Source organism: Nicotiana tomentosiformis, chromosome 8 (genome assembly GCF_000390325.3).
Source record: "Nicotiana tomentosiformis chromosome 8, ASM39032v3, whole genome shotgun sequence".
Taxonomy (NCBI): domain Eukaryota; kingdom Viridiplantae; phylum Streptophyta; class Magnoliopsida; order Solanales; family Solanaceae; genus Nicotiana; species Nicotiana tomentosiformis.
Genome location: NC_090819.1, coordinates 81,265,421 through 81,290,187, shown reverse-complemented (window position 1 = coordinate 81,290,187; position 24,767 = coordinate 81,265,421).

The following is a 24,767-nucleotide window of genomic DNA, read 5'->3' as shown; positions in this document are numbered from 1 at the left end:
GGCCTATACGCTTTTGTTGTCTTAAGGCCTGTCACCTCTCGTCTTTTCCTTCACTTGACTATAGACTCTGTAATACTGTCACCTTTTTGATCTATCGTTGTCATCCATGTATCACATCTTACTCATAATGCTTCATTAACTCTCTTCTTATTTCCCTGCCAATATCTCTATCTATCACTTTATTCTAAAAACTTCAACAAGACATTCTCTCGCTTTTAGCTCCCCTTGCTCCATCCACTGGCTCTTCGGGTTGCCTAACATTCTCCCTCCACTAGGGGCGGGAGCCACACTAAGGTAATATTTATCCCTTCCAAGATTCCAGTACCTATCTTTATAGTACTCATATCTAGCTGTATTATTTTAGAGTGCACCATCTATTAGCACGTTCGCAATATCCTTCGGAAATGTCAATTAACGCAAACAATCCATTCACTATTTTGGGTTACTCTAACCCCAGCCGGATCCTGATATCCCGTCCTTCTTCTTAAACTACACCTGTTAGCCCTCATAGGGCATAACTGAAATAGGTGTGACCAATTGTACATACATCTATTACTATTGAAGGTAACTCAAAATGCTTATATCTCTCTTCCTGAATTGTAGATAATGTTCATCTTTACTAACTGGGTACCTTGTACTCTTCTTCACCTTGCTTCTTTTACTTGTTGAAACTTGTACCTTCTGATTCTGTCATCGCTTTTCACCATATGGGTGGATAGATATTCATGCCTTAGGGCTCCTTTTCCAGAAGCTCACATGTCTTAGTACACACATGATATGCTGGAGACCTTACATTTACTCATCATAAACATGTTGCAAAATTGAGTTCCTCTGACTCAACTCTTCCACTGCCGTATTCAATCCCTTACCAACCGTCTTTCTAGATATAGGCATCGTTGTATTATGAATAAGATAGAGTTTAGGAAATGGAGTTCTTACAACTGAGCTCTACCACACGATCTAGAGTAAGAAGAAAGAGTGCTAGTCCTAAATGCCCTATAGCCTCCTGCTTATAAGTGTGGTGCATAATACACCTATAAATAAGACTCTACTAGACACGGCTTGTAGACTCCTTAGGACAGATCTGCTCTGATACCACTTTTGTCACGACCCAAACCGATGGGCTGCGACGGGCACCCGGCACCTTACTCAATCGAGTACTAACGTAACGTATCTTTCTTATTACATCATCATAGGTAAATGGGCCAGAAGGGGCGTCATGAGATAACCAGAGTAAGTATGAGGGAATACCCGACATAGAATGACCCATCCTGATATAGAAACTCATACTTGTGACATACGTCATGTGATACTTTATATACTTAAAACATAGGCCGACAAGGCCATACAAGTATCTGTATACATGACATCTATCTACAAGCCTCTAAGAGTACATAATTATCATAAATGTCGGGACAGGGCCCCGCCATACCAAACAATACACGTCCAAATCATGCTGACCAAACAAGAAACTCCGGAGCAAATGGAGCGCACCAACATCTTCCGCTGAGTTGATAGCCTACTTGGAGGACTCTCGACTTGTCTATCGGGACCTACGGGCATGAAACACAGCGTCCTCAGGAAAAAGGGACGTCAGTACAAATAATGTACCAAGTATGTAAGGAATGAAAATTAGTAAATAATAGACACGAGAGAAACATAGTGTAAAAGACTCAACATGTATGTCTGAATAGCTCTGTGAATTATTTCGTATTTAATGTCATGCATATGAGTATAAATGTCATATCATGCATAAGTATATGCGTTCATAACATCATCAAGCCTCTGAGGGCATCCCATCATATCATCTCGGCCATTGTTGGCAAATCATCAACGTATACCAGCTGATTAGGTGGTGATGCGTATATAATGCCGTAACCTTTTCCCATATCCCATATACATATAATATACACGTATATAATTCCATCTAGTCATGGGTCAATGCACATGTACAAATGAATGCAATGCATGAGAAGAATGTCAATAAAATCTCTCAAAACGTCATAAGACCATTATGCCTCTAATTAATGTCATGAAATAAACTTTATCAACTTACGTATTTTCTGAGACCCATGAACAAATGATAGAATAATAAGACACATGGGGAATCAAGAATATAAACACCCCTAGTACTTCTATGAATAGAGTCACTTATGAAAGCTGCATATTTTGCTCGTTTCATTTATTTCATTTAGATCATGCAAAAAGGAAATAAATGATAGCCTTAACATACCTGAACCGGTTCTCTTGACAATCCCTCTAACACACGACAATCGACAAAATACGTGACGGCAAGATCGGAGTAGGAAAAAATCCGTATGATATTCTTGAGTAAGATTGTACAGTGCTCTCTTAGAATCGCATCTCACGCTGCTATTACATGATATAATCTCGTATAATTTGCTGAAGCTTCATCCGTCACTTAGTGAATATGACCATCTTCATTTTATGATTTTAGAGAAGCCTTTTGTTGTAGCTAATCACGTTACCATTTGAATGAGTGTGCTGAAGCTTTCTTTAACTTAGATGTAAAAATGTCTTCATTTGTGAATTAGAGAAGAAATTTTAATGTCTTGGTGGTATGGGGGGTTCCCCGGACTCTACCTATCCCAAGTTGTCCGACTACAATTTCAATGTCAGCATAGTGGAGCTGGTATCAGTGATGAGGAACATCACGAAAGCACGGTTCCTGAGATAGATAAGATCTGATCTATGGTGTGCGTACCGTGTGAATAACAACCACCAGACTGGGGACTGCCGACATCTGCGCAAGGAGGTGGAGACATTGTTAAAAAATGGCCATCTCAGGTAGTTCTTAAGTGACCAGGCCAAAAACAATTACGGCCACAACCGGGATAACGCAGAGCCCTCGAAGATAGGTACAGACCCTCCCCGACAAACCATCAAAATGATTTTCGGGGGAAACATGATCAACAGTGTGACCTTCTCGGTAGCAAAAAAGACAAATGTGTCGGTGACTCATAGCAAGAGACTCCGGGAAGTCGTCGAGGACGTTATCACATTCACAGATGAAGATTGTGATGGACTCATACTGCCGCACAACAATGGTAATTTCTCTTAATATTCTAGATTTTAAAATTAAATGTGTTTTGGTAGACCTAGGAATTTCAGCCAATATCATTCAATGGAGAGTGCTGGACTAAGCCAAGCTAACCAGAAGCATCATTCCGTCCACAAAGCTCCTTGCCGGGTTCAACAGACAATCCGAGGGGAGATCCTGCTGCCCATAAATGCCAGAGGGGTCATGAAGACTACCTTGTTTGAAGTAGTAGACGACAACATGGGCTACACCATTATTCTTGGCAGACCATGACTACACGAGATGAAGGTTGTGCCATCAACATATCATCAGCTTCTAAAATTCCCAACTCCATAGGGAATCAAATAAATAAGAGGAGATCAACCGATGACAAGGGAAATGAAGGCGATCTCAATTTCCAGCAGTAAAGGGAAGGAACACGCGACATAGGGGAGGAGTCGTCAGAATCCTATCAGGTACCGAGGTATTTTCAGGTACCGGAAGAAACGAACGCAACCAAATCCACGGCGGAAGAACTCGAACAGGTGGTATTGTTCGAAAAGTTACTAGAAAAGAAGTTCCACTTGGGGATAGGATTAAACCCCGGCCTTAGGTCAGGATTTATAGAATTTCTTAAAACTAATGTTGATTGTTTTGCATGGCCGCATGCGGATATGACATGTATAATTCTCGAGAAATAGAAGCTGAGGCAGAGGGGTCAATTGTGTCCAAAAGAACTAGGTCTGCCAAAAGGAGCAAGAAGGCTCAAATATTGGAAGAAATTGTCTAAGGATGCTGAGATTGAAAGGCTGAAGAAATGGTTGGCTGAAGTAGAGGCTGAGAGAGACTCTCTCAAGTGTGAGCTTGCTAAGTAAAAGGAGAAGAATGATAGTTTTCTTCAAGATACATTGAAGCTACTTCAAGCTAAGAGCCAAGAACCTGGTCCTTCCCAGCCCTAAATCCTTCCTAACTCAGTTGTAACCAGTGACCCAAGTTGGATTTCTCTATTTTTTGCTCATGGTTCTATGTTTTTATTTCTTTTTATGACTTGTGGTAGGATCTTATCAACCGCTAGAGGTGGTCATGCACAAGTTAAGACTGGACCCCAGTATCCATTCGGTAAGGAAAAAGAAGCACTGTATTGCTGAGGTTAGAAACAGGTTTGTCAAAGAAGAGGTAACTCGATTGCTTGATATCGGCTCAATTCGGGAGGTAATGTATCTTGACTATCTAGCTAATGTAGTAGTAGTTCCTAAAAAGAATAATAAATTTTGCATGTGCATTGATTATAAAGATATGAATAAGGCGTGCCCAAAAGGCTTGTTCCTATTTCCAAATATTGATCAAATAATTGATGCAATGGCCGGGCACGAGTTGATGAGTTTCCTCAATGCCTGTTCCGGGTACAACCAAATCAAAATAATTCTAAGGATCAAGAAAAAACTTCATTCACAATGTGATGCCCTTCAGGCTTAAAAACGCCAGAGCCACTTATCAGAGGCTCGTGAACAAAATGTTCAAAAAGCAAATAGGGAAAACAATGGAAGTTAGATGATATGTTGGTTAAGTATTTGAATGCATGTTACCATTTAAAACACCTCCAGGAAACCTTTGACATCTTACGAAAGCATAACATGAAGCAAAACCCCGAAAAGTGTGCATTCAGAGTCAGCTCCGGAAAAGTTTTAGGTTTTCTGGTGTCGCAAAGAGGGATCAAAGTCAATCCCGACAGGATCAAAGCCATCGAGAACATCCCAGACAAATTTACAAACATGAAAGAAGTCCAAAGACTAACCGGAAGACAAGTTGCTCTAAGCGGGTTCATTTCTCGATCCTCGAAAAGATGCCATCATTTCTTCTCTCTTCTGAAGAAGAAGAACAATTTTGAGTGGACTACAAAATGCCAACAGGCCCTGAAAGATCTAAAACGGTATCTATCAAGACCTCCGTTACTATCCAAATCGGAGGAAGGTGAACGATTGCTGATATACTTAGTGGTCTCAGAGGTAGCGGTAAGTGCCGTTCTAGTCGAGAAAAATGAAGGTATGCAATCTCCTATCTATTATGTTAGCAAAATTTTAATGGGAGAAGAAACTTGTTATCTGCACCTCAAAAAATTGGCCTTAGCTCTCTTAGTTGCTGCTCGAAAGCTTAGGCCTTACTTTCAATGCCACCCAATAGCCATGGTGAAAACTTTTCCCCTGCAGAATATTCTTCACAAAGCTAAATTGTCAGGTCGACTAGCCAAAAGGGAAGTCAAAATGAGTGAATTCGACATTGAATATAAACCCAGGACTGCAATCAAATCACAAGTTCTGGCCAACTTCGTAGCCGATTTTAGTCCTAGGCTGCTACCTTTGTCCACAAAGGAAGCAATGATCGTATCGGAAATGAAATTAGGAATTTGGACCTTGTTCATGGAATGCGCTTCCAACGTTAAAGGATCCAGGCTCGGTGTAGCCTTAATCACTCCCTCGGGAGAAGTCATGAGGCAGGCCATAAAACTGTTCCCTTCACTAACAATGAAGCCGAGTATGAGTCTTTGATTGCAGGGCTTGAACTGGCCCGGGGACTAGAATCTTGGTGTTAAAATTAGTTAAGATAGGATACTACTGGCCCCGGATGGAACAAGACACCAAGGGGTTCGTTCAGAAATGCAACAAGTGTCAACGTCATGCGCCGTTAGTGCACCAACCGGCTGAGCTACTGCACTCAGTATTATCCCCATGGCCATTCATGAAATGGGGGACGGACATAGTCGGTCCGTTGCCTTCGGCTCCCCGGAATGTAAAATTTCTCTTAATTGTAACCGATTACTTCACAAAAGGGCTTGAATCAGGTCTATTCCAAAAGATCAGCGAGCGCGAAGTGGTCGATTTCATGTGGGAGAACATAATCTGCTCATTCGGAATATCGAAGTAGATTTCTTGTGACAACGAGCCATAGTTCATAGGCGCGAAGGTCACAAAATTCCTTGAAGACTTGAAAATCAAAAGAATCAGATCTTCGCCATACCATCCAAGAGCAAATAGCCAAGCGGAATCGACAAATAAGGTGATTATTCAAGACTTCAAAAAGATATTGGAAGCAGCCAAAGGAAACTACCCCGAAGAGTTACCGGGAGTAATATGGGCATATCGGATAACGTCCAAGTCAAGCATGGGAGAGACACCTTTCTCTTTCGTATACGTAGAAGAAGTTCTGATCCCTGTGGAAGTAGGAGAACCTACCTTGAGATACTCTCGGACAGACGAAGAAACAAACAATGAAGTATTGTTAGTCAAATTGGAGCTGTTTGACGAACGCAGGGACTTGGCGCACATAAGGATGGTGGCCCAGAAACAAAGGTGGAAAGAGACTATAATGGAAGGGCCAATCTCCGCTATTTCAAAGTTGGAGACTTGGTTCTAAGAAAGGTGACTCAGGATACCCAGGAGCTCAACACAGGAAAGCTGGGTCTGACATAGAAAGGCCCCGACCGTGTCTCAGCTATCACCGGGAAAGGATCGTATGAACTAAAAAACCAAGATGGAGTCAAATTGCCGAGAAATTGGAATGTGACTTGCCTAAAAAGGTATTATTGTTGATGAGCACCACTTATACTGAAAGTATATGCTGCACTCATTTTTCATTCGTCCATTTGTTTTCCCAATTGGGTTTTTCTAGCAAGGATTTTAAGGAGGCAGCCCCGACCGGTCGTTTTGCTTTCTAGATCCCCATTCCCTTAAATGAGGCTACCCCTATGTGCCTTTACTATTTTATGACTTGCGGGGATGGATAGTTTGGGTTTGGAAGGGTTCGCGTTGAAATCGGAACACATAGTTCCTTAATATTCACTTAAAAAGGTTAAGTTTGACTGGGGTCAACATTTTGACTTGAAAGAACTGCTGGTGCACCAGTTCTGGTGCATCCGCACCTGTGAGATTTTGGCCCTAGGTGCGAGCTTTTGATTGCAGAAGCGTCCTGGCGTGGATTGCTCAGTGGCCGCAGAGGCGAAGTAGGAACCGCACAGCGAGGGCGCAGGTGCGAGGCAGTGGATTGCATAAGCGGGTAGGGTCGCAGGTGTGATGCGAGTGCCGCAGAAGTGGGATCGTAGAAGTGAGACTTTGCCTGCAAAAGCAATGGAGGCAGACCTGAGCGTGGTTCGAACCTACAAGGTTTTGTTCGTAGAAGTAGAGCCGCAGGTGCGACAATGGCATCGTAGGTGCGAAAACCGTTGGGTAGTGAGGTTCATTTCAGTCGAGGACTTAGGCTATTTTGGCTCATTTTTTCATCTCTTGGGCGATTTTTGGACTCTTTGAAGAGGTGTTTTCACCTAACTATTGGAGGTAAGTAATTTCTATCCAATGTAAGATAGATACATAGATTATGGGTAGATTTTAACATGTATAATTTGTGAAAATTATGGTTTTAGTTGAAAAACCTAGGTTTAGATAAAAAAAAAAAATGAGATTTAGCCACGAAAATGATTATGGAATTGGGTGAAAATTATTTATTTGAGTTCGTGAGGTTATGGGTAAGATTTATCTTCGAAATATTTTCGGAATCCGGGCACGTGGGCTCGGGGTAAATTTTAGGAATCTTCCAATTTGGGTTTGGTAATTACACTAATAGCTAAATTATGAACTTTTGAGTATGTATTGATTAATTTATATAATATTTGGCTAGTTTCGGGTTGTTTGGCACCAAGTTGAGGATTTTGAGTGGACTTGTGGATCGGAAGTGAGCTTGAGAACGAGGTAAGTCTCTTGCCTAACCTTGTAAGAGGGAACTCATCCCCTTAGGTGTATTTTGTTGTGTATTACTTGTGTTGGGAGCTACGTACGTACTAGGTGATGAGAGTCTGTGCGTAGCTATATTCCATGAGATGATCGGGTAGTGTTAGATCCACACCATGCTTTAATTGTGTTGTTATGTTTGTTATGCATATTAATTTTCTTAAATAGAGCTGAGACTAGGGATTTTAAAGTTTCAAATTTCCAATTTAGATTTCTTATTTTTTTGGGAAGAATTGAGGAATATATAATAACAATGAGGAATCCATGTCCACTCGTGTCGCAAGTACTTCCGCGAGCGAGGTAAACTTCTCTACTCTCATGGCAGCGGGCCGATCGCCTCGACAGTATAATAGATGCATCTATGGTTCGTGTCGTTCGACTCTTGGCAGTGCATACAGTATTTTGGATCGGGTTGTATGAACTCGGCATAAATCGTGCGTGATAATACTCGGAGCCCGATTACACTTAATATTATGTTATGGCTTGAGAGGTTATAATTTGTGGAACTAGTATGTGTTAAATGGTGATTTTTGAATTTATTATCAGTTAAAGAATCATTTATTCACTGCTTGCTATTATGATATTTTTATTATTCATATATTCCATGCCTATTTAGCATTTCTGTATTTTATTTTGGCCCATAGTAAGTGTCGATGTCGACCTCTCGTCACTACTTCTTCGAGGTTAGACTGGATGCTTACTGGATACATGTTGTTTATGTACTCACGCTACACTTCTGCACTAATTGTGCAGGATGTGAGGCAGGTGCATCTGGTATCCATTCAAGCGCGCACCCCCATTACCTTGAGGCTTAATGGTGAGCTGCTTTCTGAGTCCGTCCTACAGCACCTGGAGTCTCTCCTTTGTATTTTGTTTCTATCTACCCTACTTCAGACAATAGCTTAGTGTTTTATATATTCTACTAGTCACTCATACACTTGTGATACTAGGTCTTGGAAAGATGCTAGTAGACTTTATGGTTTTTGAGAATTTATTTTACTGCATTTGCTCCTTCATTAGTTCCCGCTCTACTTTATTAAATTTTCTACTCCTTATTTCCTCAATAAAGGAAATTCAACTACTTGGGAAAATTATTAAAAAGAACAATTACATTGCTAGTTCACCGTTGGCTTGCCTAATGGTGACATTGGGCGCCATCACGACCTACAGGAGAAATTGGGCCATGACAACATGGTATCAGAGCACTAGGTTCACGTAGGTCTCACAAGTTATGAGCAGGTCTAATAGAATCTTGCGGATCGGTGCGGAGACGTCCGTACTTATCTTCGAGAGGCTATAGGGTGTTAGGAAACTACTCTTTCTTCATCTCCTAACGTGCAATTGATGTTGTGCTAAGTATCCTTCTCTTCTTCTCTCACAGATGGTGAGGACGCGCGCGGCAGATGTTCCAGATGGTGGAGGAGTTACTCCCCATGTTGCTAGAGGTCGAGGCAGAGGCAGAGGCAAAGGGAGGGGTACAACTCATGGTAGATGACGAAGGCATCCTAGAGTTGCTCCAATTGTACCACCAGTGGATCCAGTGGAGGATCCTATTATTGGGGGGCAGGGCGAGGGGTCTGCAGTGGAGCCGGCCCCGGTTGATTTCATGTCAGCGCTAGGATTCCAGGAGGTCATGCGCCGTATATTGCGGTTCATAGATTCTATGACTCAGGCTGGTTCATTTCCAGCAGACCCAGCCACATCTTAGGCGGGAGGGGGAACACAGACGCCTACGGCTCAGGCTCCAGGGTATGCAACTGCCGTATATCAGACCCCGGGCGTACTACTCATGGGCGGAGCTTAGCCAGTTGTAGCAGCTATACCTGAGCCCAAAACAGCTATGGACGGCGAGCCGCAGAAGCTATTGGACAGATGGACCAGGCTACACCCTCATGTCTTTGGAGGTGAGCGACATGAGGATCCCCATGACTTTATTGATCGTTGCAGGGACAGACTGCACAACATAAGGATATTAGAGTCCCACGAGGTGGACTTTACCACCTTTCAGTTGGAGGGCAGGGCCCGTAGATGGTGGAAGTCCTATCTCCTCGGTAGACCAATAGGTTCTCTTCCTATGACTTGGGACCAGTTCACATGCCTCTTCCTAGATAGATATATTCCACCATCTCAGAGGGAAGAGTTGCGATTTCAGTTCGAGCAGCTCCAGCAGAGCAAGATGTCGGTGATCAACTTTGAGGCGAGATTCTCTAAGTTGTATCGCCATGCACTTATGATACTTCCTACCGATGCAGAGAGAGTGCAGAGGTTCATTACGGGTTTGCACTCTGGTATCCAGTCCACTATGGCCTGAGGGGTTGAGACGGGGACTTCGTACGAGCTGGTTGTGGAGATAGATCGGTGGATTGAGGGTGTTTGTTAGTGGAACCGAGAGCAGTTGATGAGGGATAAGCAGTTTAAATATTCTGGATGGTTTAGTGGTGCTCTGGATGGGCGTAGAGATCAGTTTATGAGGGGTCAGTCTAGCAGGCCCGCATATCCAACAGTGCCTCCTCCTCGGGGTGCTCTAGTACAGCCCTATTTCAGTGCCATTCCATAGAGCTCCTACTGTCCGCCAGCTATTTAGGGTTCCTCCAGTGGGTATTGAGGCCATCAAGGTCAGATTTCAGGTCATCAGCCCACCATTCCGAGAGGTGGTTTCGAGTGAAGGGATCCTGGTCACATGAAGAGATTCTGCCCCAGACTGTGGGTCAAGGCAGTACAATAGGGTCATTAGCCTATGATTACAGCACCAGCTATTGTACCAGCCGTCCGGCCGCCCAAATGCGTAGGGCAGGTGGGTAGGGGCCATCCTAGAGGTGTAGGCCAGTCAGGTGGAGTCTATTCAGGTGGCGCTCCAGCTAGGTTCTATGCTTTTCCAGCCATACCAGATATAATGGCCTCAGATGCTGTGATCACAAGTATTGTCTCCATATCACGCCATCCTTGATTTCCATGCCAAGACTGTTAGCTTAGTGATGACAAAGTTTCCTAGATTGGAGTGGAAGGGTTCGTCTGTCAGTGCATCTAGTCGGGTTATCTCTTTTCTGAAGGTGCGACACATGGTCAAGAAGGGTTATTTGCTTATCTAGCTTATGCTCGGGATAGTACTACAAAGACTCTGACGATTGATTAAGTGCCCTTGGCCTGGGAGTTCTCCAATGTGTTTTCTTTTAATCTTCCAGGCATGCCACTAGATTGTGATATCGATTTCGGTATTGATTTTGCTCTAGTTACCTAGCCTATATCTATTCCACCGTACCGCATGGCTCCGAAAGAGTTGAAGGCGTTGAAAGAACAACTTGAGGAGTTGCTAGCAAAGGGGTTCGTCAGACCGAGTGTGTCGCGGGGGTGCACCGGAGGTATTCGTGAAAAAGAAAGATGGGACTATGCAGATGTGTGTTGATTACCGCCAGTTGAACAAAGTTACCATTAAGAACATGTACTCGTTGTCACGTATTAATGATTTGTTTGACCAGTTGCATGGTGCTAGGGTGTTCTCTATGATCACTTGAGGTTGGGGTATCATCAACTGAAGATTCATTATTCGGATGTTTCGAACACGACTTTCCAGACTAGATATGGCCATTATGAGTTTCTAGTGATGTCCTTCAGCTTGACTAACGCCCCAACGACATTTATTGATTTGATAAACCGGTTATTTAGGCCATATATTGACTCATTTGTCATTGTCTTCATTGTCGACATATTTATCTACTCGTGTAGCATGGAGGAGCATCAGTAGCATTTGAGAGTGGTGCTTCAGACCTTGCGGGAATAGAAGCTATATGCTAAGTTCTCCAAGTGTGAGTTCTAGTTAGATTCTGTGGAATTCTTAGGGTATGTTGTGTCAAGCGAAGGTATTAAGGTAGATCTTAGGAAGATCGAGGCAGTTCAGAGTTGGCCTCGTCCTACCACAGCGACCGAGATCAGGAGCTTCTTGGGGTTAGCAGGTTATTATCGCCGATTTGTTGATGGCTTCTCATCTATTGCAGCACCTTTGAATAGATTGACCTAGAAGGGTGCTCTGTTCTGATGGCCAGATGATTGCGAGGCAAGCTTTTAGAACCTTAAGAGTGCATTGACTTCAGCATCGATGTTGGTGTTGCTTCAGCACTGTGTATTGTGACGCTTCACACGTTGGTTTGGGTTGTGTAATGATGCAGGAGGTGCGAGTTATTGCATATACTTTATGTCAGATGAAGCCCCACGAGAAGAATTACCTCATACATGATTTGGAGTTGTCCGCGATAGTTCATGCTCTTAAGATCTGGAGGCATTATCTTTATGGGGTCTCCTGTGAGGTTTACACCGATCATCGCAGCTTGCAGTATTTGTTCAATTAGAGAGATCTCAATTTGAGGCAGCGCATGTGGCTTGAGTTACTAAAAGATTATGATATTATTATCCTTTATCATCCGGGCAAGGCGAATGTGGTTGCAGATGCCTTGAGAAGAAAGGTGGAGAGTATGGGTCGTTTGGCATTCATTTCAGTAGAGGAGAGGCCATTGGCTTTGGAAATTCAGTTCTTGTCTAACAAACTTGTGAGGTTGGATATTTCAGAGCTCAGCCAAGTTCTTGCATGCGTAGTGGCCAAGTCTTCACTATTCGAGCAGATCAAGGCTCGTTCGTACGATGACCCGCACTTGTTGGTTCTCAGAGAGAAAGTACTACAAGGTTGCGCCAAGGAGGTTACTATCGATGAGAATGGTGTTCTGCGACTCCAGGTTCGTCTATGTATTCCTAATGTTGATGGATTGAGGAAAAGGATTCTAGGAGAAACACACAGTTCATGGTATTTTATTCATCCAGGTGCTACGAAGATATATCGCGACATGAGGCAACATTATTGGTGGTGGCAAATGAAGAAGAACATAGTTGAGTATGTTGCGAAGTGCCTAAATAGTCAGCAGGTTAAGTATGAGCATAGGAGGCCAGGTGGCCTACTCCAGAGGATGGTTATACCTGAGTGGAAATGGGAGGGCATCACTATAGACTTCGTAGTTGGGTTTCCACGGACCATGAGGAAGTTTGATGCAGTTTGGGTCATTGTCGAAAAGTTGACCAAGTTGGCATACTTCATTCCGATAGTGACTACGTATTCTTTAGAGAAATTGGCCAGATTTACATTTTTAGGAGATTGTTCGGTTGCATGGTGTTCCTGTTTCCATCATATCAGATACAAATCCTTTGTTTACTTCACATTTCTGGAGGGCAGTACAGAGTGAGTTGGGGATCCGGGTAGAGCTTAGCATATCCTTATATCTATAAACCGATGGGTAGTCAGAGCGGACAGTTTAGATCTTGGAGGATATGCTCAGAGTATGTGTGATTGACTTCAGAGGTCAGTTGGATCGATTCTTGCCTTTGGTTGAGTTTTCTTACAACAACAATTATCCGTCCAATATCGAGATGGCTCCATTTGAAGCTTTATATGGTCGGCGATGTCGTTCGCCCATCGGATGGTTTAAGCCCGGTGAAGCTAAGTTATATGGTACTGATTTGGTGAAGGATATCTTGGAGAAGGTAAAGTTGATCCAGGAGCGACTTTGCATAGAAATGTCCAGACAGAATAGTTACGCGGATCAGAAAGCGTGTGGTTTATCATTTATGGTGGGAGAGAAGGTTCTCTTGAAAGTCTCGCCGATGAAGGGAATCATGAGGTTCAGGAAGAAGGGCAAGTTGAGACCCAGGTTTATAGGTCTATTTGAGGTGTTGAGACGAGTTAGAGAGGTTGCTTATGAGCTTGCTTTGCCTTCCAGTCTATCGAAAGTTCATTCAGTCTTCCACGTGTTGCCATTGTTGAAAAACCCAGGTTTTGATAAATATAGGATTTAACTTCGAAAGTGATTATGGAATATGGTAAAAATTATATATTTGAGTTCGTGAGGTTATGGGTAACATTTATCTTCGAAATATTTTCGGAATCCGGCACGTGGTCCCGGGGGTGAATTTTTGGAATCTTCCAATTTGGGTTTGGTAATTACCCTAATAGCTAAATTATGTACTTTTGAGTATGTATTGATTAATTTATATAATATTTGGCTAGTTTTGGGTTGTTTGGCACCAAGTTGAGGATTTTGAGTGGACTTGTGGATCGGAAGTGAGCTTGAGAACGAGGCAAGTCTCTTGCCTAACCTTGTAAGAGGGAACTCATCCCTTTAGGTGTATTTTGTTGTGTATTACTTGTGTTGGGAGCTACGTACGCACTAGGTGACGAGAGTCCATGCGTAGCTATATTCCATGAGATGACCGGGTAGTGTTAGATCCACATCATGCTTTAATTGTGTTGTTATGTTTGTTATGCATATTAATTTTCTTAAATAGAGTTGAGACTAGGGATTTTAAAGTTTCAAATTTCCAATTTAGATTTCTTATTTTTTTGGGAAGAATTGAGGAATATATAATAACAATGAGGAATCCATGTCCATTAGCGTCGCAAGTACTTCCGCGAGCGAGGTCAACTTCTCTACTCTCATGGGAGCGGGTCGATCACCTCTGCAGTATAATAGATGCATCTATGGTTCGTCCGTTCAACCCTCGGCAGTGCACATAGTATTTTGGATCGGGTTGTACGACCACGACATAAATCATGCGTGATAATACTCGGAGCCCGATTACACTTGATATTATGTTATGGCTTGAGAGGTTATAATTTGTTTAATGACCGAAATTGATTTGGAACTAGTATATGTTAAATGGATATTTTGGAATTTATTATCAGTTAAAGAATTATTTATTCACTTCTTTCCATTATGTTATTTTTATTATTCATATATTTTGTGCCTATTTAACATTTCTGTATTTTATTATTGGTCCATAGTAAGTGTCGATTTTGACCCCTCGTCACTGCTTCTTCGAGCTTAGACTGGATACTTACTAGGTACATGTTGTTTATGTACTCATGCTACACTTTTGCACTAATTATGCAGGATCTGAGGCAGGTGCATCTGGTGTCCATTCAGGCGCGCACCCCCATTACCCTAAGGCTTAGTGGTGAGCTATATTTTGAGTCCGTCCTGCAGCATCTTGAGTCTCTCTTTTGTATTTATTTTCAATCTACCCTACTTCAGACAGTAGCTTACTATTTTGTATATTCTACTAGTCGCCCATACACTTGTGACACCAGGTCCTGGAAAGATGCTAGTAGACTTTATGATTTTTGGAGCATTTATTTCACTGCATTTGCTCCTTCATTAGTTTTCGCTCTACTTTATTAAATTTTCTACTCCTTATTTCCTCAATAAAGGAAATTCAACTGCTTGGGAAAATTATTAAAAAGAACAATTTCATGGTTAGTTCACCGTTTGCTTTCCTAGCGGCGATGTTGGGCGCCGTCACGACCTACAGGAGAAATTGGGTCGTGACACCATCAGTGGAAATAAGACCTTTAAACGATATGGCATTCAAATGACAAAGTACTGCGGGATGGTTAAATAGTCTTTAGCTCGGTGGAAACAAAACTTGCCGCAGGACTAAACGCCATTCAACCATTTACAAGTGTTTTCCCTACAAGCCACAGGGGGTGGTGGTTACATAATCTTTGGCTCGGTAGCAAAGTTCCTAACGGGAAATGAAGCTTGCTATCAGACAAAATATTAACCAACCATCCACTAGTGGAATCCTCAAAGGAGCAAGACCTCCAGTGTCTCAATTCATATTCTTCGCATTCAAACACCGGGGGAGGGGGGAATGATATAAGAATACAAAAACCTGATTGCCACAGAAACCAGGACTACAAAATCCGAGAACAAAAATATCTCATCGGGACCTGGAACTGCACAACCAACCCCGTAGAAACAAGTTGTACAAATTAACCATAAGTAATAGCAATTTCTATTCTTTCAGCAAAACGAAAGCTTATGTACTTTTGAAGATAGAAGGAATAAAATAAAGTCCTTTTATTTTAATCTTGTTTCTTGTCCAAATGATGAATTGATTTAATCATTTGAAAGTTAATCAAGTACTTCAAATGCTAGTGTCGGAATGAACAGGAGACGTCCTCTTCAAAAGCACCGTAAATATAAGAGGGTCATCTCTTATGAAACCCTCATAGTAAAAGGTTGGTTCCAGAAGAGTTTATCCTGGAACCTAAATGCTATCGGGAAAAAATGCACCTGAAGCCTTGCATTATTCAGCAAAAAAGTAAACTTTGCACAATGCTTAAACGAAAAGCACTTTTATTTATCAAACGTTCCAAGAAGCACAAGTACAAATATATGAGAAGAAAAAAAATAAAGGATAAGAAAGAAAACAACTATGTTATATCGCCCCCAGAACTCGGGGGAAGAGAAACATTCGCATCCCCAGAAGAAGTAGGCGAATCTGCCGTCGGCTCGGGATATTGGCCTTCATCATCATCCTTCTCAAGTTCCTCCCCGATCCCCAAGAACTTGGAACCAGACAGAACCGGAAGAGTCAGTTGCATCGGGCTGAGTTGGGAGACATAATCGAGCGGTTGGCTCCAGCTCTCAGGCCTTGGCGATTTCGGTATCAATATCAATGACGTCCGCCTTGGCCTCTTTCAAGGTTTTTCTATTCATGCTATAGATAGAATGTGTTTTTTTAATAATAAAGGAATCTTATCGGCACTGGAGTTCTGATTTAAGTCGATCAACCTCACTCGAAAGGCCATCCCGCTCAGATCTAGCAACGCTAAGGCTAAGATCAAGATCAAAGAAAGTGTATATATGAACCTTATTGTGTTCCATGATCCTCTTATACTTATCCTCCATCTGGGCACGCTTCTCCTTACCAGTAGCCTCTTTATCTATGGAATTCAAAGCTGCCTCCAAGTTATTCAATATCTCAGTGGAGCCAGCCTCGTGCTCGGCAGCAACGCACACAACATTTTAGGCCTCAAACCATTTAGCCTTGGCTTCTTGAAATAGTTCATTTAACTAAGAGGCTTCTTGGCTGAGGGCCATCACTTCCTGCTCACTCTGCTGCAACCGAGCCTCCAACTCACCGGCTTCAGCAGCTTGTGCTTCCAGCATCGGGAGGCGAACATCAACTTGGTCCCTCTCGGCCAACAACTCTCGCTCGGACTTACGCTTTTCTTTATCGAGTATCAACCTCTGAAGGCCCTCGGAAGCAAGGAAGTTGGCCTGCATAGCAAAACTCAAGTTAGAAACTTTGTCATAGCAAGTCAAAAGGAAACAGACAGTAAAAAAAGTAAGTGCAATACCGCTGCAGCATTATATATGGAATTATTTATCATACACTCACCAAAAGAGAGTGTATTTTCTTCTTATATTTTTTTGAAGCCAGCGACTTCAGGTAATTGGCGAGTTCCACCGACTGTAAATATCTAATTTTTGCTCTTTCTATTTCTCCAACATTATAGTTTTTTGAGATTTATTGTGTTTATTTATATATTTTAGAATTAGATTATTAATTAGTTTGTTAAGGTGTTAAAAATATTAGTTTTTGTATTTTTGAGACAAAATTGGGCCAAAATTTGAGGCAAATTGGTAGCCCAAATCAGCCAACTCGGTCCAATAGAGGGCCCGCCAGGGGTGGAATTAAAACAGCGTAGTTTAACCTAAAACTATGTCATTTTGGATAAGTGGTCAGAGATCAATATCCAGCCATCCGATCTTTCTTGATCCAATGACTAGCATTTAATATCCTAACTAGATATTTAAAGCCTTTACCCCCAAACGTTTGACTCTATTTTCCTCTTTACTCTCTCTTTCCCCTCACTCTTCACTCTCTCTTCTCCTTCTGTCCACTTCTACCGCTGCCACTTTCCCCATGGTGGCTCCGCTGGCCAAATATCGCCACCACCGGCCGGCCACCTCCAATAACCCCCAAAATTTCACCATCGTCTCTCCTTTTCCTCCTCTTTCTGCTTACCCCTCTCAAATCCTTTAAATCCCTCTCAATCTCGTCTTATCTAAACCTAATCGTAACCCTAGCCGCTATCCCTCCACCGTTCGCCAGCTCCAATCCGCGCAAAAATTTCACCATCTCCTCATCTTCTCCTCCTCTCTCCATATATCTAACTCAAGTCCTCAAAATCCCAACCAAACTCCAGCCACCACCACTACTGCCGCACCTCTACCCCGCCAGTGCTGCACCTCTACCCCACCGGTGCCGCATCTCTACCCCATCACTGCTCCACTATTTTCACCCTAGTTCCAACCCAAGAACACCTGTTTCCTTTTGGCTAGAGGTGGGGTAGAATACTTATTGTACGATGCCGGTGTACAATACTTGTTGTACGATGCCGCTAATCCATTACTCGTTCTGATCATTGTCGATTCGTTGTATCGTGTTCATTTTGTGTAATCGCCTAATTATTCATTTGATTTAGCCATGAATCATTTCTATGATCACAAATTGAATTAGCTTATTAATATGGTTAGGTTATGTTTAATTATGCATTATTAGTTTTTGTTTAGTTAAGTGTCATTAGTTATTTTAGTTAAGTGTTATGTTTAGTCATGGTTGTTTAATAAAACAGTTAGTTTGAATGTGATACGTTAAGTTGATTGCTTTTAATTAGTTAGTTTAATTTTCAGTTATTAGGATCTAAATTCACTTGATTGATTAATAGTTTTGTTTAAGGTTTAGCTACATGTTTGTGGTATTTAGTTGAGTTCTACTTACTTGTTTCTTATTTTTATTTTTGTTAGAAATGAGGTGGTAGTGATGTTGTTAAAATTTGAAGGTTAGATGGGTTTGATCATGACTTAGGGTACTACTAGCCTACCTTTTTTACTAGTAGGGTGGCTCAAAAGATCCTTTTTCTCCTTCCTTCTACCACAACAGGTTTCAGGCTGTCCTTTCACCTTTTGGACAACCCTTGGGCAGTGTCTTGGCACACAAAGTCCATCTTTTTGGGCAAACTTTTGGTAAACCAAAATCGGTCTAAAAAGTGGCCTTCTTTGCCTATTTATGGGCTGCCCTTTCCTCACTTTATAGAAACACTCTATCACACAATCTATGCATCTTTTACACACTAAAAAAATTTTGGGAGTAAAAAAAAAAAAAGATCAGCTAAACATAAAGAAAGTAAGCTGAAATTATGAGCTTTGTAAGTGGTTCTTAGAGTTAAAACTCTTTCGGAATGATAAGTCTTTTAGAGTTCATTATGGGCTTCTACTCTTAGATTTTTGGGTTGTTTAAACGCGAATCTGCTACTTGTTTTCTACTATTTTTGCTGCTGTTTTCTGCTATTTCTATTGCTGAGCTCTTATTCTTTATTGTTGTATTTATTTTCTGCGACCCGGTACCCTTTAAACTTTGTAATGCAGATTTTTAATAGCAATAATGTTCTTGATTTAATGTTAGTTTCTCGTTATCTATGTTGTTGTTCTTAATTTTTGTCTTTCCTTACTAAGTGCTCTTTAAATATTTGTTCCTTTTTTGATTTTTATATGTCTTTTGTTAATTCTTTTAGTAAATGTTTTTAAGCTTAGTGAAAGTTGAAGTTTATTACATAAGAGACACGAGAACAATATGGGTTGTTTGATCAGTTGTTAGACTTAGTGTTACTAGTTGAAAGTTTGAAATTAATAAAATTGGACTAAAAAGAATAAGGGCCAAATGAGTTGACTTGCTGGCCCATTTTCCTTTAACAATAAAGCTGCCCATTTTTTTCTATATAGCTAGTTGGGACAAATGAATCCGTTTCATATGTCCCATTTTTATAATAATTCTAGCGGTCCAATACTAATAAAATCCAGCAGTTGGACTATTTTCTTCAAATAAACAAAGCTATCCATACTTTTAGATAATTAGTTTGGCCCATTTTCTCAATAAACAAAGTTTAACCCATCTTCATTACCAGTGTTAAATCTTCCCAGAAGTGCTAAGCAAACTTTAGGTACGAACATAATTCTTTAAAAAATATTTAATTTTCAATTAATTTCATCATTTTAATTAGTAACGCAATAATTTGAATAAGGTAATAAGCAAGGTCCAACACCAATTAATTATTCATATGTTGTCTTACTACTATCAAGCTACAAAGAGGAATTTTCTTTCACAATAAGGTTGAACAAATATTGTCCATAATCTAAACCCCAAAGTAATTTATTTTAACAAAGATAAATATTTTTGTCTCAACCGATGTCGGAAAGACTCACTTCGGAATAAAGATATAAATATAATGGCAAGGTCGTGAGGACACATCTTGTCCCCAATTCATTCAAATAATTCAAAGTTTGTTATTTAATTAGGTTCGAGTGGGCTCTAATTTTGGATGCGACGCACGAACTAAGGTCGAAGATACTCGTCTTGGTTAGTGTAAGTTAGGGTCGGAGATACTCATTTTAGTTTGAGATTAATAAAGTCATCAACAATAAAAGCGGACATAGGTAAAACATGAAAATCAAATAAAGCACAATTTATCCAAAATTAATTCAAGCCAAGTTTAAGTCAATAAAGCGACCATGCTAGAACCACGGGATTCAGGGAGTACCTCACACCTTCTCCCCGGTCAACAGAATTCCTTACCCGTCTCCTGATTTTGTAGACCAATACAAATAAAGCTAAACTTTCCTTTGACTGGGGATTCAAATAAAAGGTAACTTGGAACACTCAATAATCAATTCCAAGTGGTGACTCTATAAATAAAATAATTCCTACTCAAATTTATCTCTTTAATTGTAAAAGCTCTTTAACCCACAATCCATAACACACATATATTTTGGGGTAAAAAGGGGTGTGTAGCTCTGGCAACTCTGTTGGGTACATTCAAGAATTCTAACTTGTATATTGACTTTATTTGACTTATTAATTTTTTGTATATACTATGATTTATTTGGGCCTAATGAGCTACTTCTGTGCTCTTTACCGCTTTGATATTGTTGAAGTGTATTATAATATGTCTTCTTGCACACCCTCTCTGAGTCTTCTGAATATAACCCCGAAAATCGCGGATACACACCCTATTATTTCTTTATATAAAGCCGGTGGGCCTGGGTTCCCGGTGAAGGATTATTTAGTCACCCATATTTAAGAACGAGGAGGGTCCAGTAGTTAAGCCGAAGAAGTATTGCTCCCGTTACGCTACCCCTTCCCAACTTGAATTGTGCACTTATTTTATGGCCACTATAGATACACCTCATCCATTACGATTTTTAAAGACCTAGAAGAATAAGTCACATGCGTGGTTATCCTTAGTAGAATTATTTTATTGTATCACGTGCATTTGACTTAGCGAAACTCGGCACAGGGGTCGGGTCCGTATAAGACAGGTATCCTCTTTGAGACCATCATGTTCACTTATGTGGTACTTGCTACATCATTTGGAAGGCTTGCTTGCATTGTTGACCAGCTTAAGAAATTTAGTTGAGCGAAAACGAAAAAAAAATCATTTCCTCAGTTTGGTACAAATAATCCGGTTTTACTAAAAATTCCTGAAGTAGTCCACCGTGAAGTATCTAAAAAAATCAAAAACCCAAAATATTAAAAATCTGTCAAATCTTGGTTTGAACTACGCGGGTCTGATTCTCACAAATCCAGTGGGATACGTAGGCAACCTTCATCGAGTTTGGCCCTCATTTTTTGTAAGAGTTTTCGAAAATCGGTGTGTCCATAATATTTTTCACTAAAAAGAATAGTATTAATAAATCGACAATTTTGTCGTTTTCTGTCATCATTATGTCCTTGCATTTGGCCGATATTCCAATACAGCCTTAATATCTTCCTCGGAAGTACCGAAGGGTCGTTCTCGAATAAATAGCCATTTTATCCTCTTCTACTATAACTTTTACCATTTTTCCCTATGTCTGGCCTTTTTGTCGAGACAACCTTAAATAGTCCTCGAGAGTGCCGAATGGCTGTCTTTGTGAAAATAACTAATTTAACCATTTTTGCCAGTTCGTACAATATTTTTGGTTGTTTTGCCGAGATAGCCTCAAAGCTTTCTTCGGGAAGATTGAAAGGGTGTTTTCGTGAAAATAGTTGTTTTGGTCTTAACAATGAGGTCATTTACGAATTTAGCTACAAATTCTTTTTGAGTTAGATAGTAACCATTTCTTCAAAACTCTACCTCCTGGTTTGTTCCGCTTTTCAAAAAAAAAACATGAGTTTCACATCAAAAACACAAAACCAAAACAAATAGTCATCTCCTTGAACTACGTAATGATTTGATTTATGCAACGACATGATACGTAGACAACCCCCAAAAGGTTCAATCAAAATATTCTTCAACAACTTTAAAATGAGGGATCAAAATGAGGCGAGTGAAAAGAAAAGGAAAGGAAAGAGAGAGAGAGAGAGAGAGAGAGAGAGAGAGAGAGAGAGAGAGAGAGAGAGAGAGAGAGAGAGAGAGAAAATAAGAGCGTCAATAAGCAGTAACCTAATAAGCCGAAATAAAACATGAAGCCTTCCAAAAGCATGTTAGAGGCGATGATAATGTTAGGAGCATGACATATTACGTGTGATTCATATATGTAATATGCTTAACCCTAACAAGTTTGTTGTCTCTCATATAGTAAGCTTAAGGTGGTTGGTTTGTGGTGAAACTAGTAATACATCATAACTTCACCAGATCTAAGGGAAAGGTAGCAATGGCTAGCAATGATGAAATCGAGTTGGTCAGTGACGACCCCCAGGGTCAGTTAGTTGAGCAAGAGTTGGAGGAAGTAAGAAGATTGAAACAATAACTGTCTGATGTGTATCAGGCTTGGGTCTCTGGTCAGCCTCCTTCTCAGGGTCCCTCAGAGGGAACCTCCACCGTACCCCTGACTACTCAACCACCCCTCCCTACAACGAGCAATCACATTCTACCACCAGGGTATGTGCCAAACTACAGTTTCCATGCCGGCCCTGGTACCTCTAATATGTGGCCTCCTGCCGCTCAGGTTAGGAACACACCTCTCGTCGTGTCTGATGTGCCGGTGTATACAATTCCGCCACTACCTCCTGTGACGAGGACAAATAATGAGACACCATCTCATGCTTATGATTGACAATATTACTCTCCAAACATGGCTTTCATGGTCTCGGCTCCATACAATCAGACTCCTTTGTACGAGTCACATGTAGAAACTGCATAGGTTGCCAAAAAGGGTAAGCCAGATGAGATGACCAGAAAAATGAAAATTCTTGAGGAGAACATAAAGAACATACAAGGACTAGGTTCTCACAAAAATATTTCATTCAGTGATCTATGCATGTTCCCTTACATTCATTTTCCACCAGGGTTCAGGACCCCACAATTTGAGAAATATGATGGACGCATCGACCTTATCGCGCACTTGAAAAGGTACTTCAACCAGCTGAGGGGTGCATGAGGAAAAGAAGAGTTTCTGATGGCTTATTTTGGGGAGAGTCTGGTGGGGGTAGCCTCCGAATGGTTCATTGACCAAGATATCTCCCACTGGCATGTTTGGGACGACAAGGCCCAGGCCTTCATCAAAACATTTAGTACAACATTGATATTATGCCAACTCACAATTTCCTATCCAATATGAAAAAAAGCTGACTAAAAGCTTTAGGGAGTATGCCATCAAGTGGAGGGTGCAAACAGCTAGATGTAAGCCACATATGGATAACCATGAGCTGATCACTATTTTTCTAGAGGCTCAAGAGCCTGATTACTTCCAAAACAGGATGTCTGCAATGGGTAGACCTTTTACAAAAGCGATCAAGATAGGGGAAATGGTCGAAAATGGCCTCAAGACTGGCAGAATTGTAAGCCAGGCTACCATCAAAGCTACCACCCAAGCAATCCAAAATGGTTCGGGAAGTTTGGCAAATAGAAAGAAGAGAGATAAAGGGTCCATGATGATTTCAGGATCCAGAGAAGTTCAAAGAGGGGCACCGCACTCTTATATGCAAGTTCAGTAGTAGTCTAGCTACCATAAACATTATTATCCCCCGCTAGTTTATCAATACTCTATGGTCCCACTACAATACACAATGTTTAATGCCTAGACTTATGCTTGACCTCCCAATCAACAGGTATGGGCACCGACTCCAAGGATCCCCTGATCTCATTAGCAGATATTTTAGTCACCCTACAATGCTTGTCCTAGGCACGATTATGGTCGGGAGCATAGGTCGGTGGAAAAATTCACTCCATTGGTGAGTCATACTCTAGTCTATTCCAGAAGTTGAAGCAGATGGGCGTGATTAGACCCATCTCTCCCCACCATATGCATCCTGATTCATATAGATTTCAAGAATATTCTAGATGTGAATATCATTCAGGTGCCCAAGGCAAAACACTAATGACTGCTGGACTCTGAAAAGAGCCATAGAAAGATTTATCGCTGAAAAGTTGATTGTGGTGAAAAATGGCGAGGACCCTTTTAATGTGACAAACAACCCATTTCCATCACATAAGGATGTTTATTTTGTGTGAATGATTGGCCAAGATGAAGAATACAAACCCATTGGTCGAGCATAAATAACAGTGGGAATGATTTAAAAAGTATTAGGACTGGAAGTAAGTCCAAGCCGAGATGTGCCGTTGATTGTGAAAGGCGCCCAAAGCTTAGAGAAGGCAACTTTATTTGTTCCAAAAATCTCAAGGTTGGAAGTTTGCTCCAGTATTCGAACCCAAGGTTTGTACGTCATGGGAGGCTACCCCGTCATGAGACAGAATCAAGGTGGTACAAAAGGTATAACAGAGCCGATCATAATCAAACCCGCCATGCAACCCCGTGTGACAAACACGAAAACTATTCCTTGGGACTACAACAAAATTGTGGTGACCTACAAAGGCAAGGAAATCATTGAAGAAGTAAGGGAAACTGGAGGTTTGACTCGATCGGGGAGGTGTTACTCTCCAAAAGAGTTGAGGAAGGTCAAGCAAATCAGAGAAGGCCAAATGCCAGTAAAGAAACCAGTCACTAAAGAAGAGGTAGAAGAGTTTTTGAAAAAGATGAATGTTCAGAATTACTCAATCATTGATCGGTTGATAAAGACTCATGCTTAAATCTCTCTGCTATCTCTGCTCATAAATTCAGAAGAGCATGCCCGTGTACTAA